General features: G+C 34.3%; 1 protein-coding gene across 1 annotated transcript in view; it reads left to right on the top strand.

Annotated features, from left to right (window-relative positions):
• The first annotated feature begins 1,572 nt into the window (after nucleotides 1-1,572).
• Nucleotides 1,573-13,364, top strand: part of pvalb6 (parvalbumin 6) — a 33,562-nt gene continuing 21,770 nt past the window's right edge. The window contains exon 1 of the mRNA XM_077734746.1: nucleotides 1,573-1,803. The gene's annotated coding sequence lies outside the window, so the exon portion shown is untranslated. The remainder of the gene's footprint in view (nucleotides 1,804-13,364) is intronic.

A 13,364-nucleotide genomic window follows, 5' to 3' on the forward strand; every position in this document is an offset into this window, starting at 1 on the left:
TTCCTTTTCCCTGCTTACCTGAATGTAGCTATTTTTTTGTCACAGAACTTTGTTCCAGGTACATTTTTGCAATCCCTCTTGGTGGTGTAGGATGTCTGTCTAATTAAGCTCTGTGATTGGCTGTTCAGAGTGTCCTCATGGTGTCCACAGAGTGTCCTGCGGCTGTCCACATTGGCTGGGAAAGGCTCCAGCACTGACCCTGGTGAGGATAAGTGGTTAAGAATGAAAGAATGAAGGTACAGACCAAAAAACAACAACATTTAAACAAATTTTGTGTACATTTATGGACAACCCTGGCGAATCATGAAGTAATTAAATGTAAAGAAGTGTCTTGGATTTAAAGAAAAAAATATAAATTATATTAACATAATACAGGCATTCTTTTTAAACTATTTAGAGCTTTATGTGTTTAGGGGTTAAGCAGCTATTTTCACTTGTTGGTTACATTCACTTAACTAATGTGACCTTTTGCAAAATGAATCTACAGCTAGAGGAATTAAATTTCCACCTTGGGTTGAAAATATCCAACCTCAGCAGTTTTGGAGCTAATTCAGACTTTGCAGGCTTTTCTACTTTAAATTGTGCGAATACACCACATCTGTAAGATAAGATCCCCCCTTAATGTCCTACCGTGAAGGAGAATTGACTTGTAATTTGAGACTGTTGAAATTTGTAGCCATTTTTTATAGATGCACGTTTTCAGTACATTCGGTTTTAGATGTCCATTGTAAAGGTCATCCATAGCCACAGAGATTTGTGCAGATGAATGAAGAGATAAAGAAAGATTGATAGACAGAAGGCGTGAAAGAAAGAACAAAATAAACTGCAAAAAGATTAAAAAAGATGAAAACTGTGCATCAATTCATTCATTCATCTATTGTTAGGTCTTTTTTGGAGAAAATTTAAGACTTTTAAGTGCGCCTTATAGTTGTGAAAATACGGTAAATGCTATTGACTTCCAGGTATGAAGCACTCACTACACAGTCACCTCTAGAGCCATCCATTGTTGATGTTTTGGATTTTTTTGTATACATTTTTGCAGTGGGGGAGGAGCTATATGATGGAAGATTTTGTAAACTAAGATGGCATCTGCATATTTAACAGTATTGTTTCAGTTCAGGCGTTTGGGTTTTTTTAAATATCCGACAGTGGTGGTTTTTCGTTTTTGGTTTTCTGTTTTTTTCATATATAAGGCATACTGGATTATAAGGTGCACTGTTTATTTTGGAGAAAATCTAAGACTTTTAAGTGCGCCTTATAGTCGTGAAATTACAGTCCTACTTTTAAATTAAACTTAACTCTCCAAAATTGACAACCTGGAAAAACTTTGCAGAATGACAATGTCATTGATAGCTCAGCTTTGTTTCTAATATGGTTCTACTTATTACATGCATTGATTAATTTAAATGTATTTTAGATGCATGTTTCCCTCCCTCATTGAGCACTCATCTCCTTCTTACCTTTGTTCTCCCCTCTGCCTCCATCCACCTCTCCCCTCCTTCTCTTTAACATCACACAACCTCCTCCTATCCTAATCCAGTTCTCCCTCCCTCTACTCCTCCATGCCCCTTTATCCCTCCCTCTCTTTCTCCCCTTCATCTCACCTCCAGCCAGCCTCCTCCTCCTCCTAGATCGCACAGCCTCCACTTTCTCTTTATACCTCTCTTTAGTTATCTTGCAGTCTCTTTTTCCTTCTCTCTGTCCTCCACTGGGCTCGCTCATCAGCAGCTTGACAGGCTCGCTGCTTTCCATCCAACCGCTGAGGACACAGAGGCAGTTAGGACCAAGTCACTCTTGTTGCAGGTAAGTGTGACTGTTGATCATTCAGCACTTTTTGCGCTAGATAGTCTTCACGGGTGTTAAAAACTATTGCAGAAAATCCAAGATCAAGCAAAAAAAAAAAAAAAAAAAAAATATATATATATATATATATATATATATATATATATATATATATATATATATATATATATATATATATATATATATATATATATATATATATATATATATATATATATATATATATATATATATATATATATATATATATATATATATATATATATATATATATATATATATATATATATATATATATATATATATATATATATATATATATATATATATATATATATGCATATATATATCGCATCAGGGTGAAGTGTATGGCTAAAACTGGAGAGTGAAGATTTTTTTAAACACTTTTAGGAACAGATGTCATTATAATGAACAGCTATTCAGAAGCTGAACCTTAAGACCTTTAACCCTTATTAGGGAAGCGGCTATGTTTGTTCATATAAAAAAAATAAAAATAAACTTTTTTTCCTTTGGACCCTTCAGATCGTCAAAAAAAATCATATAAGATTTTTTAAAAATCATTAAGCTCACTCAAATAATGAAATAAAAATGAATAAAACTAAAAAATACACTGGTTGTGGTCTCAAGTATGGCTGTAAAAGGGATATTATGTGATAGTACATTGCTCATTGTGTGTGTCAATGACGGAGATAGATGTCCGATTCCGGGAGGACTTAAGTTGAGGATGATGAGGCAATTTGTTCATTAAAGGTCAAAATCTAGCTATGCCACTTATGCGGGCAGTTAAAACAAAAAATCAATAAAATGTTATATACTGTAAGTCATCATTTAATTTCAACTTAATCAAATATTTGGTCCTGATCAAAAATAGAAATATAACAGGATTGTATTAGGTTCTCCAAATGCTTTGCGCATGCTTTGAAAAAAGCCAAAATCCCATTCACAAACAGGAGCTTAAAACTGGCAATGGTGATTGGTTCTCTGAAAGTTGTGAGTCATTGTGTGTGTGTGTTTTTGTGAGTCAGGAGGGAAATTCATTAAATTCCTTTACAATTGCTGGTGAGGCTTCAAAGCATACAATGTTTTTTGTTACCTACACATGCTGTACACATTATAATCATGGACAACACTGTGGAATTAATTGGTTCATGTCATTACTAAGTACAGTATATAGAGTATATTTAGGTTGTAATGAGACTTCACCAGATTCAACCTGCTTTTATTACCGCTTTAAAAAAGAGTTGATCAGCTGGTGTAGAATAACATTGTCATATTCATCAGTTATTCCTCTGAAAAAAATGTCCTTCACAGAGAACAGCTGTGTGCTGAAGGGCAAAAAAATACTGCAAATACTATGTTCTCATGTGGATTAGTACTTTTATCCAGAGAGAGGATGAGAGTGATGCAGAGGCATTTGAGCAGTATTTATTGAAGGAAACATTTCAAGTTTTTTTCCCATGCTTTGTGGTGCAGGAACATGACTGTTACACTAAGAAACGCCATTTATGCAAAGCTTTTTATATTATTTACAAAAATAATTAAATGAAAATGGGTAAGAGTTAAAAAAATACATATATATCTCATTGGAAAGGGTTTTCAATTTTCGACAGAGTACCAAGAATTATGCTTAAGGAAAAACACAATTTTTTCTTCAAACTAAATAATGTATTAACAAGAACATTCACACTTCATATAACTTAATTCACTACTAATACATGGCAGTGGAGTTGGATATCTTATTGACAACTTGACTTTATTCAAATGTTGGCGACCAGTCTAGGGTGTAGTCTGCCAACAATATTTTATTAAATAACTGGGTACGCAAAATGAATTTAGTCCGCAACAATAGTACATCTGTAAACCAAAAAGTACTGTATAACTACTAAAAGTAATTTGAAAAACATTTAAATTATGTAGGAAAATCACATTTAAATAATCTTATTGATATGCTAATATGACAGAAGACTGTGTGCAATCTCCCAATCACTCGCAGCTATTACTTTTATTATTATTTTTGCATAAAATGTCATTCTTTTCAGTAAGAATTAAAACAAACAAACAAAAATCAGGACTCCAACAATTGACCACACATACCATTTGCCCTTCTAAATACTCCTCCAAATGTAAAATAAATAAATACATTTTAAAAAGTTAATGGAATGGAAAACACAGGGGATATAGCCTCATTCTCTGTTAATGGATATTCACAACCAAAGTCATGCATCCTGTAAAATCCATATGTAAGACGCACTGTAAAATAAGCCGCAGGGCTCAAAGCTGAGAAAAAAAGAAAATGCAGTACATAATCTAAAAAAAACATGGTAGTTATTTCCAGATTCTCGCATAATACTTTGGTATTATTGAACAGAGAAGTGAAAAAAAGTAGTTAAACTTACACTTTTTCAAAATGATTGCCCTTTATTTTTCTTAAAATTGGACTTTAAAAAAAGGGTTAATGATAAATTGTATTCCAAATGTTATACATATGCATTTACTTTACATTTAAATCCCTGTTACTACAATATGATAGTATAAGACATATAACATTGATGTCAGGGGTAAACATGTCAGAGGTCATATATCAAATCACAGACCTAGCACTCTTGTCACTTCCCTGCTGTCACTCAAAACCTTTAATTGGATGAGGCTGGGCATATACAGTCAAAATAACTTCAGTGGCAGCATAAACACCTGGACTACTGACATAGGTCAAACTTCAAGTCTGCTACATTTCCACACAAGAGTGACAAGAAGAACGTCCGTGGAACCCGTGTGGCACTATTCCAAGCCTGTTTTCAACTATTTGAGCCTCTCTGTCCCTCTTCATGTCTCGCTGTCACAACAGAGAGTACTCCTACCCCCAGGCAGCACCATATCATATATGGCATTTCACACTCCACAGAGCTTGTTAAATTACAGAATTCCCCAGGAAATCCTGTGTGGACATTGTAACATCTATTCCACCTGACTGATATCGAATGGCAAACCGGTGGTGAACATTTAAGATGTGTCACTTTAACTGCTGGTAATCCGGTAAGGTGGTGGGGCGAGAACTATGTATGCGATATTATGAGTAAAGGGGACTGTTTTGTAGGACTAAGAACTCCTTTTTATTCCATTTGATTATGACTGAGTGCAATTGATGCCGCAAGATGTTCGTTACATTTTGATTGGGAGGGGAGAATCGTACATCTACTGCCATGAATTGCAGTGAAACATGAGCATTCACAGCCATGTTAGGCTATGAATGAGTAAACTTAACTTAGCTGAAAAAAATACAAAAATAAACAACCACAATGGGAGTATACACCAAACTCCCATATGGCACATTATAACTGTTCAGGCAGTAAAACAAACTTACATTCCTCTGTTTTAAAGCTACTCATCAGAACAGGTTGGGCATTAAAAAATAAATAAATAAATAAATAAAAGTTACATTTATAACAAGTATAAAAAATCAGATAGAACAAATTAAAAATGCCTTAAAATAAGTTTTATACCTTACGAAAATTATACTTTCATGGAATTTGAGTTAGGACAAGTGTGATACAATTTTTTTTTATGGTCTGCCATTGGTTGGCAAACAATCCAGGGTGTCCCCCACCTACTGCCAATAGTTGGCTGGGATTGGCTCTAGCACCCTCATCCCCTTTTGAGGAAAAGCAGAATAAAAAACGAATGGTAGAATACTATATCTTTTACCAAAAATGTGGTTAGGGCATCTGCCTTCTTGGGGAGAGTTTGCATGTTCTCCCCTGGCTTATGTGGGTTTTTTTTCCTGGTATTCTGATTTCTTCCCACGTCACAAAAACATGCACCGTAGGCTGATTAAACACTCAAATAAGATGCTAACTACCCCCACTGACTCTTGTTAGGATAAGCAGTAAAGAAAATAAATGAATGAATAGAAATTAGACACATTGTTTTGATGGTTTAGATTTTTTCGCGGTGTACTTATGATTTGGATGTCAATTGTTTTAAAAGGCAGAATACAATTAACTCATTGGCTGCAGTCAATGGCAGCTAATGAATTCATGATGAGGGTTCTTATCTTTTTCTATTACAACAACCCTATCTATCCTCACTTCACCTAAATATTGCCAATTTCACAATATGCTTTGACATGCAAACACAAGGTCACACTGTTGCTATGCTTTTGCTGCTTTTCCCCCCTTTCATAATTAAATTTAAAGTTCCTAACTACAAAACAGGGGTCGGCAAGTTAAAATTTGCAGTTGTGCAGATTTTGTCATGAAAAAGCACAATTAACCCCGTGTTCAGGGCACTTGTTAAAGGACGTTAATTAAAACGAGATGATAAGAGAATAAAAATGAAAGACAATATATTTTCTTTTGCTGAGAAGGCAGAAATTGAATTGGGAGCCCAGCACTGCCTTATAATTAATTGCATTTGAACGCTTGGGCTTTCATTTTTTTGGGCCTGATCAATCTAACATAAACATATAATTGGATAGTCACATTGATATAAACTCGACTGATCTTTTGCTAAAATCTAACTGGCAGTCATAATACCCCAAACTTTGTAATTATTCTTTGTGTATTTTTTAGTCAAGGTCAAATAGAGAGCTTTATTGTCTGTGGCAGATGAAATGTGGAAAAGCTTTGACAGGCTGGCTGATATTCACCTTAATCAGTGAAAAATGGGCCTGACATGACCAATTTGGCCCTAATAATTGTATGTTTACCAAACAGATGCTGGTAGAATGAGATTACTGTGTATCTGAGTGGAACCTGCGGCACAATATTTCTACCCATTAATAAGATATTACGAAGGGGGGATGGAACAGGATGTTGTTTGGCCAATGTTAACAAAAGTATCTTGACAAAAAGACAGAACTTTTCATATGATTTGGAATAGAATGTAGGATCTGAGGTGGCTTTACCAGTATGAATTCTTGTATGTCTTTCACGTACTAGATATTTCCAGCAGATGATGCTGTTTTTTCCTTATAATTAATAATTATTAAAGTATTTTATTTCATATATTAATTACATCACTGTCAGAGTTGAGTTGTGTCAAATCTACCGCATATGGCTATTATGTTCATTGGTCTAAAGCAGTAAGTCCTGACCATTGTACCGCAACACATTAGTGCACTACTAAAGATCATTTGAAGTGATGATGTACTTATCCACTTTCATTTACGTAATTGATCTGATAAGTATTTATTATATATGCTAGAAATCTTGTCCAATCACATCATTTTCATATGATTGGACTTAGGTCAAAAAGTGAAAGTAAAAAAGAATTCTTTGTCAGTATTTAATTGTTTAGTCACTTCTAGCCCTGCCAGTCAAAATGGAATGGTAGTCTATCCCTGTCAATGGTTAATTGCAGTGAAACATTATCAAATGTATATTTTCATTCAGTCACTGATAGTGTGGTATTTAAGAGGTGTAGAGCTGTCTTTCGCCCAATGTAAGATGGGATTGGCTCCAGCACCCCACCGCCCTAACAAGGGTAACCGGTGTTTAATTTAATTAATTAAATTTCTGATTACGTGGGTACTGAAGCCTATCCCTATGCTGGACCCTTAACTACAGGTACCAGGCAGGGGACACCCAGAATCGGTAGCCAACCAATCGCAGGGCACAAGGAGACGGACAACCATTAACCATTAATTCCATTCTATTTATTTTATTCTGGAAGGTACTTTCAAAAACACCAGTGACAAGAAGACCAAAAGTTGATATTAAGTTTAGATTGACACCACGGTTAGCCAAGCACAAAGAGACTCAAGTCATTTCTAATTAGAAAAGCCATGACCTCTTAAATGAGATCATTACCAAAGCCACGGTCAGATGGGAATGGAGTGCGAGTGAAATGGATTGAGAATTTTCTTAATTTAGAGCCTGCTCTTCATTTTAAGGAAAGAAAAATTAAAGGTATGACCTCTTTTGTAGAAGCCTTTAAGAACCATCATTGCTGGTGAACTGTATTTTTTGCATATATATAAATATATAGATTCATGCTATTTTTTAAATAGATAAAATAACGAATAAATTAGTGTGTAAGACAGTTAGTTAACCAACAAATGTAATTAAATCAACATTTATAAGTCTGACTTTGCTTTTTCTTTCTTTACTAACATAATGCTATAACTATGACTATAAAAATGCATAAAACTTTATAAGGGGTCATAAAAAATAAACAAACCCTTCAATAACTTCAATTTAGGCAAATGTTATTAACATTTTTAATGGCATTTTAATTTGTCTGTAAAACATAAGTGTAATTGTGCAAAGGGATGATTGTGCCCTCACTTTGCAAGATAGTAATCTGAAAAGATTCAACTTGGACAAATACGCTGTGAGCCATACCACACTATTGAATAATCAAGAGTGTGAATGGCAGCTGATCTCAAATACCGAGATTAGACTAAACATGGCCCAGCAAAACAAGCATTAGGAGTGAACAATTTCTATCAATTCTCCCTCTGACTTTATACTCTCATCCGCTTCATGCATCTGTGCAACGTCAACGTCCTTTCACTGCTTTTATCTGACCTTCATCCCTTTAACACTTGATTTCATTTAATCCATAATCCATATCAAATCAAGCGGCACCTTTTAGAATTGCCAGATAGATCATCTACTTGCTGCTGTTATCAAAGCCTGAAGAAAGACATTTTGACAAAGTTCAAATGAAAACTGGATTTATCTCCACAGGACAATCAATTGGGAACTAAAATCTTCAAACCAGCACCATTTTGGAATATTCCTTCATTCATTTTCCAAACTTCTTATCCTCACAAAGGTTGCAGGGGAAGCTGGAGCCTATCCCAGCCAACTATGGGTACCAGGTGTAGGACACCCTGAATCAAATCCATCCAATTGCAGGGCACAAGAAGATGGACAACCATTCACGCTCACTCTCATTCCTATGGGCAATTTAGAGTGTTCAACCAAGCCTAGTTGTTTCGGATAGGCTCCATCACCCCCACGACCACTGTGAGGATGTTAGGTACTAAATCGATTGTTGTCTATGTTGACGTTTGTGCCTTAGCACCTCATGTTTGTATGATAATTTTGTGGGACTATATTTCACTCCAAATCTGTATCTTTTGGGGCGTTCAAAAAATTCAAGGTGTCACAAGAGTTGGTTTTATGTTAACTTGCCCTTCATCATCGTCTTTGGTGGAATTCTATCCATAACTGAAGACCAACAGTGATGGTTTTATGATGTGTCCAAACAGTTGAGATGAAAAGAAATACTTTGATCATGCAGAATTCTGATCAGTGATCAAAGCTCTTTTGATCAAAGAATGCAAAAGTTTCACTGCACTCATTTGCACTCCTTTACCTGAACTTTCTTTGGCAGTGTTTTAAAAAGTAATGAAGCTCTGATGTCAAACACAAACCATTTGGTACTTTTTGTTGCTTTTGTTGTTTTTGTTAATTTTACAAAAAAGTACAAGATAGTGATTGTTTCTTTCAGAGTGCCATCGTGTTGGTCAACCCAAATAATTACTGTATTTTCCGGAATATAAAGTGTTCTGGAGTATTTTAAAACGGTTTCCAAATATGGGGCACACCGCATTATAAGGTGAAATAGACGTAGTAATAGAGAACCATTGAAAGTCACAATTACACCACCATTGAGTGGGAATCAATTCTATGCTGCCCACACCATAGTCAGGCGAATGAACCACTACACCAGAGAGCTCGAGAGTCACATGTGGCTCTTTTGATGGGTGCATCTGGCTCTCCGCTAACATGTGAGCTAAAAATAAGCAAACCGCTGGTGACAGAGCTGAAATAATGCATTTTTTAATTTGCATTAGACTCTTCTGGAATGCATACTATCATTGGCAATTGCATAAGAATGTTGTCAATGTTGTTTTCCTCTTTAAAAGTGCCAAAATTACTAAAAACAAAGGTACCCATTTATGTGTATTTTGACTTTTAAATTTGGAGTATGGCTCTCAAGGAATAACATTAGAAAATATGAATTGTTTATGGCTCTCTTTGTCAAAAAGGTTCTCGACCCTTCACCATCAATGACTCATTTTATTTAATTTAAAAGCAGTAAATATTCTTATATATTTTTGGACTATGTCAATTTTATATCAATTTTATTTTAGCAAAAACATCACAGTTTACGGGCAATGACACTGTCACCACAGAAGGCCGTAGAACCAAATGCTAGCCACCAAGCCCTGAATTGGTACAGTTATACTACTTTAAAGAAGTACCTTAAGGCGTGTGTGTACATCTATTCACTGTTCACCTCCAGCTATAGCCCAATTCCAGTCACTGCATCTTTTGTGGCTTTATGAATGGTCACAGTTCTAAGTGGTTGTATGTACTATGGAGTTCGTGACCCCCTTTCTGGAGCCCACTTTGCATCTTCTTTTCCTTGCTTTGTAAAAAAGGCAGTAGGCCCAAGGCGGAACTTGAACGCCGGCATGGACGAAGGTTCAAATTGAACACGGAAGTGTGTTATGTGCGTGTCTTTGTTTATAAGCATCGGAGAGTGAACTGCTTTCTGCTGCAAGGTCAGTGCTCTTACATTACGCACACCCGTCCAAACACTGACAACGCTGCAGGAGATCAGTGCAGAAAGGCTTTCATCTGCTGCTGCCGCCATCATTGGGGGTTTGAAGATACAATGTCAACACACACTTGTCTATCCAATTGCCCTAATGTAAGGTTTGCTTCTGCTCATTCATTTGGATACTCACGCACATGAGCAAACAGTGTCCCACTATAAATGTTAATAGAGCAATGTGTACACTGCAGTCATGGGAAGTAGAAATGAACAGTCTTAATCCGCTGATATTTACGTATAATATATACACAGACAGACCTTAGCAATCATGTTTCAATATATTCTGTACTTGGCAGGAATTTCAGCGGCACTGTGTATAGTAGTAGCAGGGTGCTTATGTAGTAGACAGTAAAAGGAAGAAAACTGGGAACCTCTGGATACCTCCCAAAATATCATGACTCGGCAGCCAACGAGTTAGTAGACGTTTTTGTTGTGTAAAATGTTGATATATGTACATTTTTATATTCATAACACAGGACAATTCTATATATATATATATATATATATATATATATATATATATATATATATATATATATATATATATATATATATATATATATATATATATATATATATATATATATATATATATATATATATATATATATATATATATATATATATATATATATATATATATATATATATATATATATATATATATATATATATATATATATATATATATATATATATATCTATATATATATATATATATATATATATATATATATATATATATATATATATATATACATACATATATATATATATATATATATATATATATATATATATATATATATATATATATATATATGTGAATACGTGTATGTGTATATGTGTATATATATGTATGTAATGTGTATGTGTATGTGTATATGTGTATATATATATGTATGTAATGTGTATGTGTATATGTGTATATATATGTATGTAATGTGTATGTGTATATGTGTATATATATGTATGTAATGTGTATGTGTATGTGTATATGTGTATATATATGTATATATATATATATATATATATATATATATATATATATATATATATATATATATATATATATATATATATATATATATATATATATATATATATATATATATATATATATATATATATATATATATATATATATATATATATATATATATATATATATATATATATATATATATATATATATATATATATATATATATATATATATACACATACACATACACATTACATACATATATATACACATATACACATACACGTATTCACATATACATATATATATATGTGTGTAAACCTATGATAGAAATTTGGAATGTCTTTAGTTTTACATTCAGGTAAGCCAAGTTACAGCTGAAGATTTCTTAATTACTGCTTACAGACTTGCTCTTGACAAATCTAAATTTTCAAATGCCTTTATGTCTAGCAACATCACCCTGTCATTTAAATTGTGACTTTAACAAACCTTCCCTCGTTCGTCTCCAACTTAATATCTCACTCCTTCAGTCTGAGATGTGGTCTCGAATACAAATCGTGTTTTCCTTTTCTTTATTATGGTAGGCGTTAATGCAGTAGGCCTGTTGGCGAATGTGGTCCGCCAAGTATAAAGGAAGGATGTAATGAGGTGATGATGCTGCTCCATTCACACACAAGTGGACAAAGAGGCTATACTAGATATATGGAGAAAAGGAGAATGCATTGGGAACTGAATAGGACAGTTGTGAAGAGGAAACGATAAATGAATGAAAGGGACAAAAAATACTGACCAAAAAGTCATTTAGATTTATGCTCCGCTCAAAGGACGCACAGCGATTGCATGGCACCGAATTTATTATAAACAGCAAAGCTGGAACGTTCCTGAATTGCCCCAAAAAATATGAATATCTACAAAAATTGTAATGAAAAGAAATGTATGTAAACATTATTATAAGTATTTGTGATACAGAAAGTAGATGAGGTACAATTCACCCAAAAAGTAGAATGTGAAACTTTTATCTGAAAACCCAAAGTGAATAACGATGGTAAACTCTTCAAAGGTTTTTTCCTGGTTGCAATACCATTTTTACCCATCAATCTTACATTGGCTTTTTAAAAAATTCACAATTTGGCTTTAGCATGTTTCATTATCAACTATCTTATTCAGCAACTTAAATTGACGTAATGAGTAAAGAAAAATACACAAGCCACTGCATCACTTTGTCTGGCAGTCAGGCATGACAAAGACTGCGGCATTTTCAGAAGAGGGAGGTGCACACATACACTTAAATGCACACCCTGCATTGCAGCTTAAACAACAATTACATTACTGATGATTTATATGATGATAAACACAGTGGTGCTATTGCCTTTAAAGGGTTAAGTAATATTTTAAATGCTTCAGTGGATGAGTGGTGAGTGCATCGGCTTCACAGTTCTGGGGTCTTGGATTCGAATCCAGGTCAGTCCACCTGTATGGAGTTTGCATGTTCTCCCCGGGCCTTCGTGGGTTTTCTCTGGATGCTCATGTTTCCTTCCACATTCCAAAGACATGAATGGTAGGCTGATTGGACACTCTAAATTGCCCCTAGGTATGAGTGTGAGCATGAATGGCTGTGCATCTCCTCGTACTCTGATTGGCTGGCCACCAATTCAGGGTGTCAACTGCATTGTGCCCAGATTTTGTTGGGATAGGCTCTGGCACCCTCGTCCCCTTATGAGGTTAAGCGGTTAGGAACATGAATGAATTAATAACATTTTAAGTTTAATTCTTCATATGTACCCAAGAAAGTGTCAAATGTCTTAATGGGAAAGAAATGACATAGAATAGTCAGTGTTAAAAGTGTTAAAAGTTATAGAATTCTTCAAAACCACAAATAGTCATCTCTATATAGTGTTAAATGTCTTAATTGTCAACTTTTGGACTTTTGATCACCTTCATTGAAAGGGTTAAGTGTAATAATTAAAACAAAAATACCCATGGC

The sequence above is a fragment of the Stigmatopora nigra genome, chromosome 15 (assembly GCF_051989575.1).
Source record: "Stigmatopora nigra isolate UIUO_SnigA chromosome 15, RoL_Snig_1.1, whole genome shotgun sequence".
Taxonomy (NCBI): Eukaryota; Metazoa; Chordata; class Actinopteri; order Syngnathiformes; family Syngnathidae; genus Stigmatopora; species Stigmatopora nigra.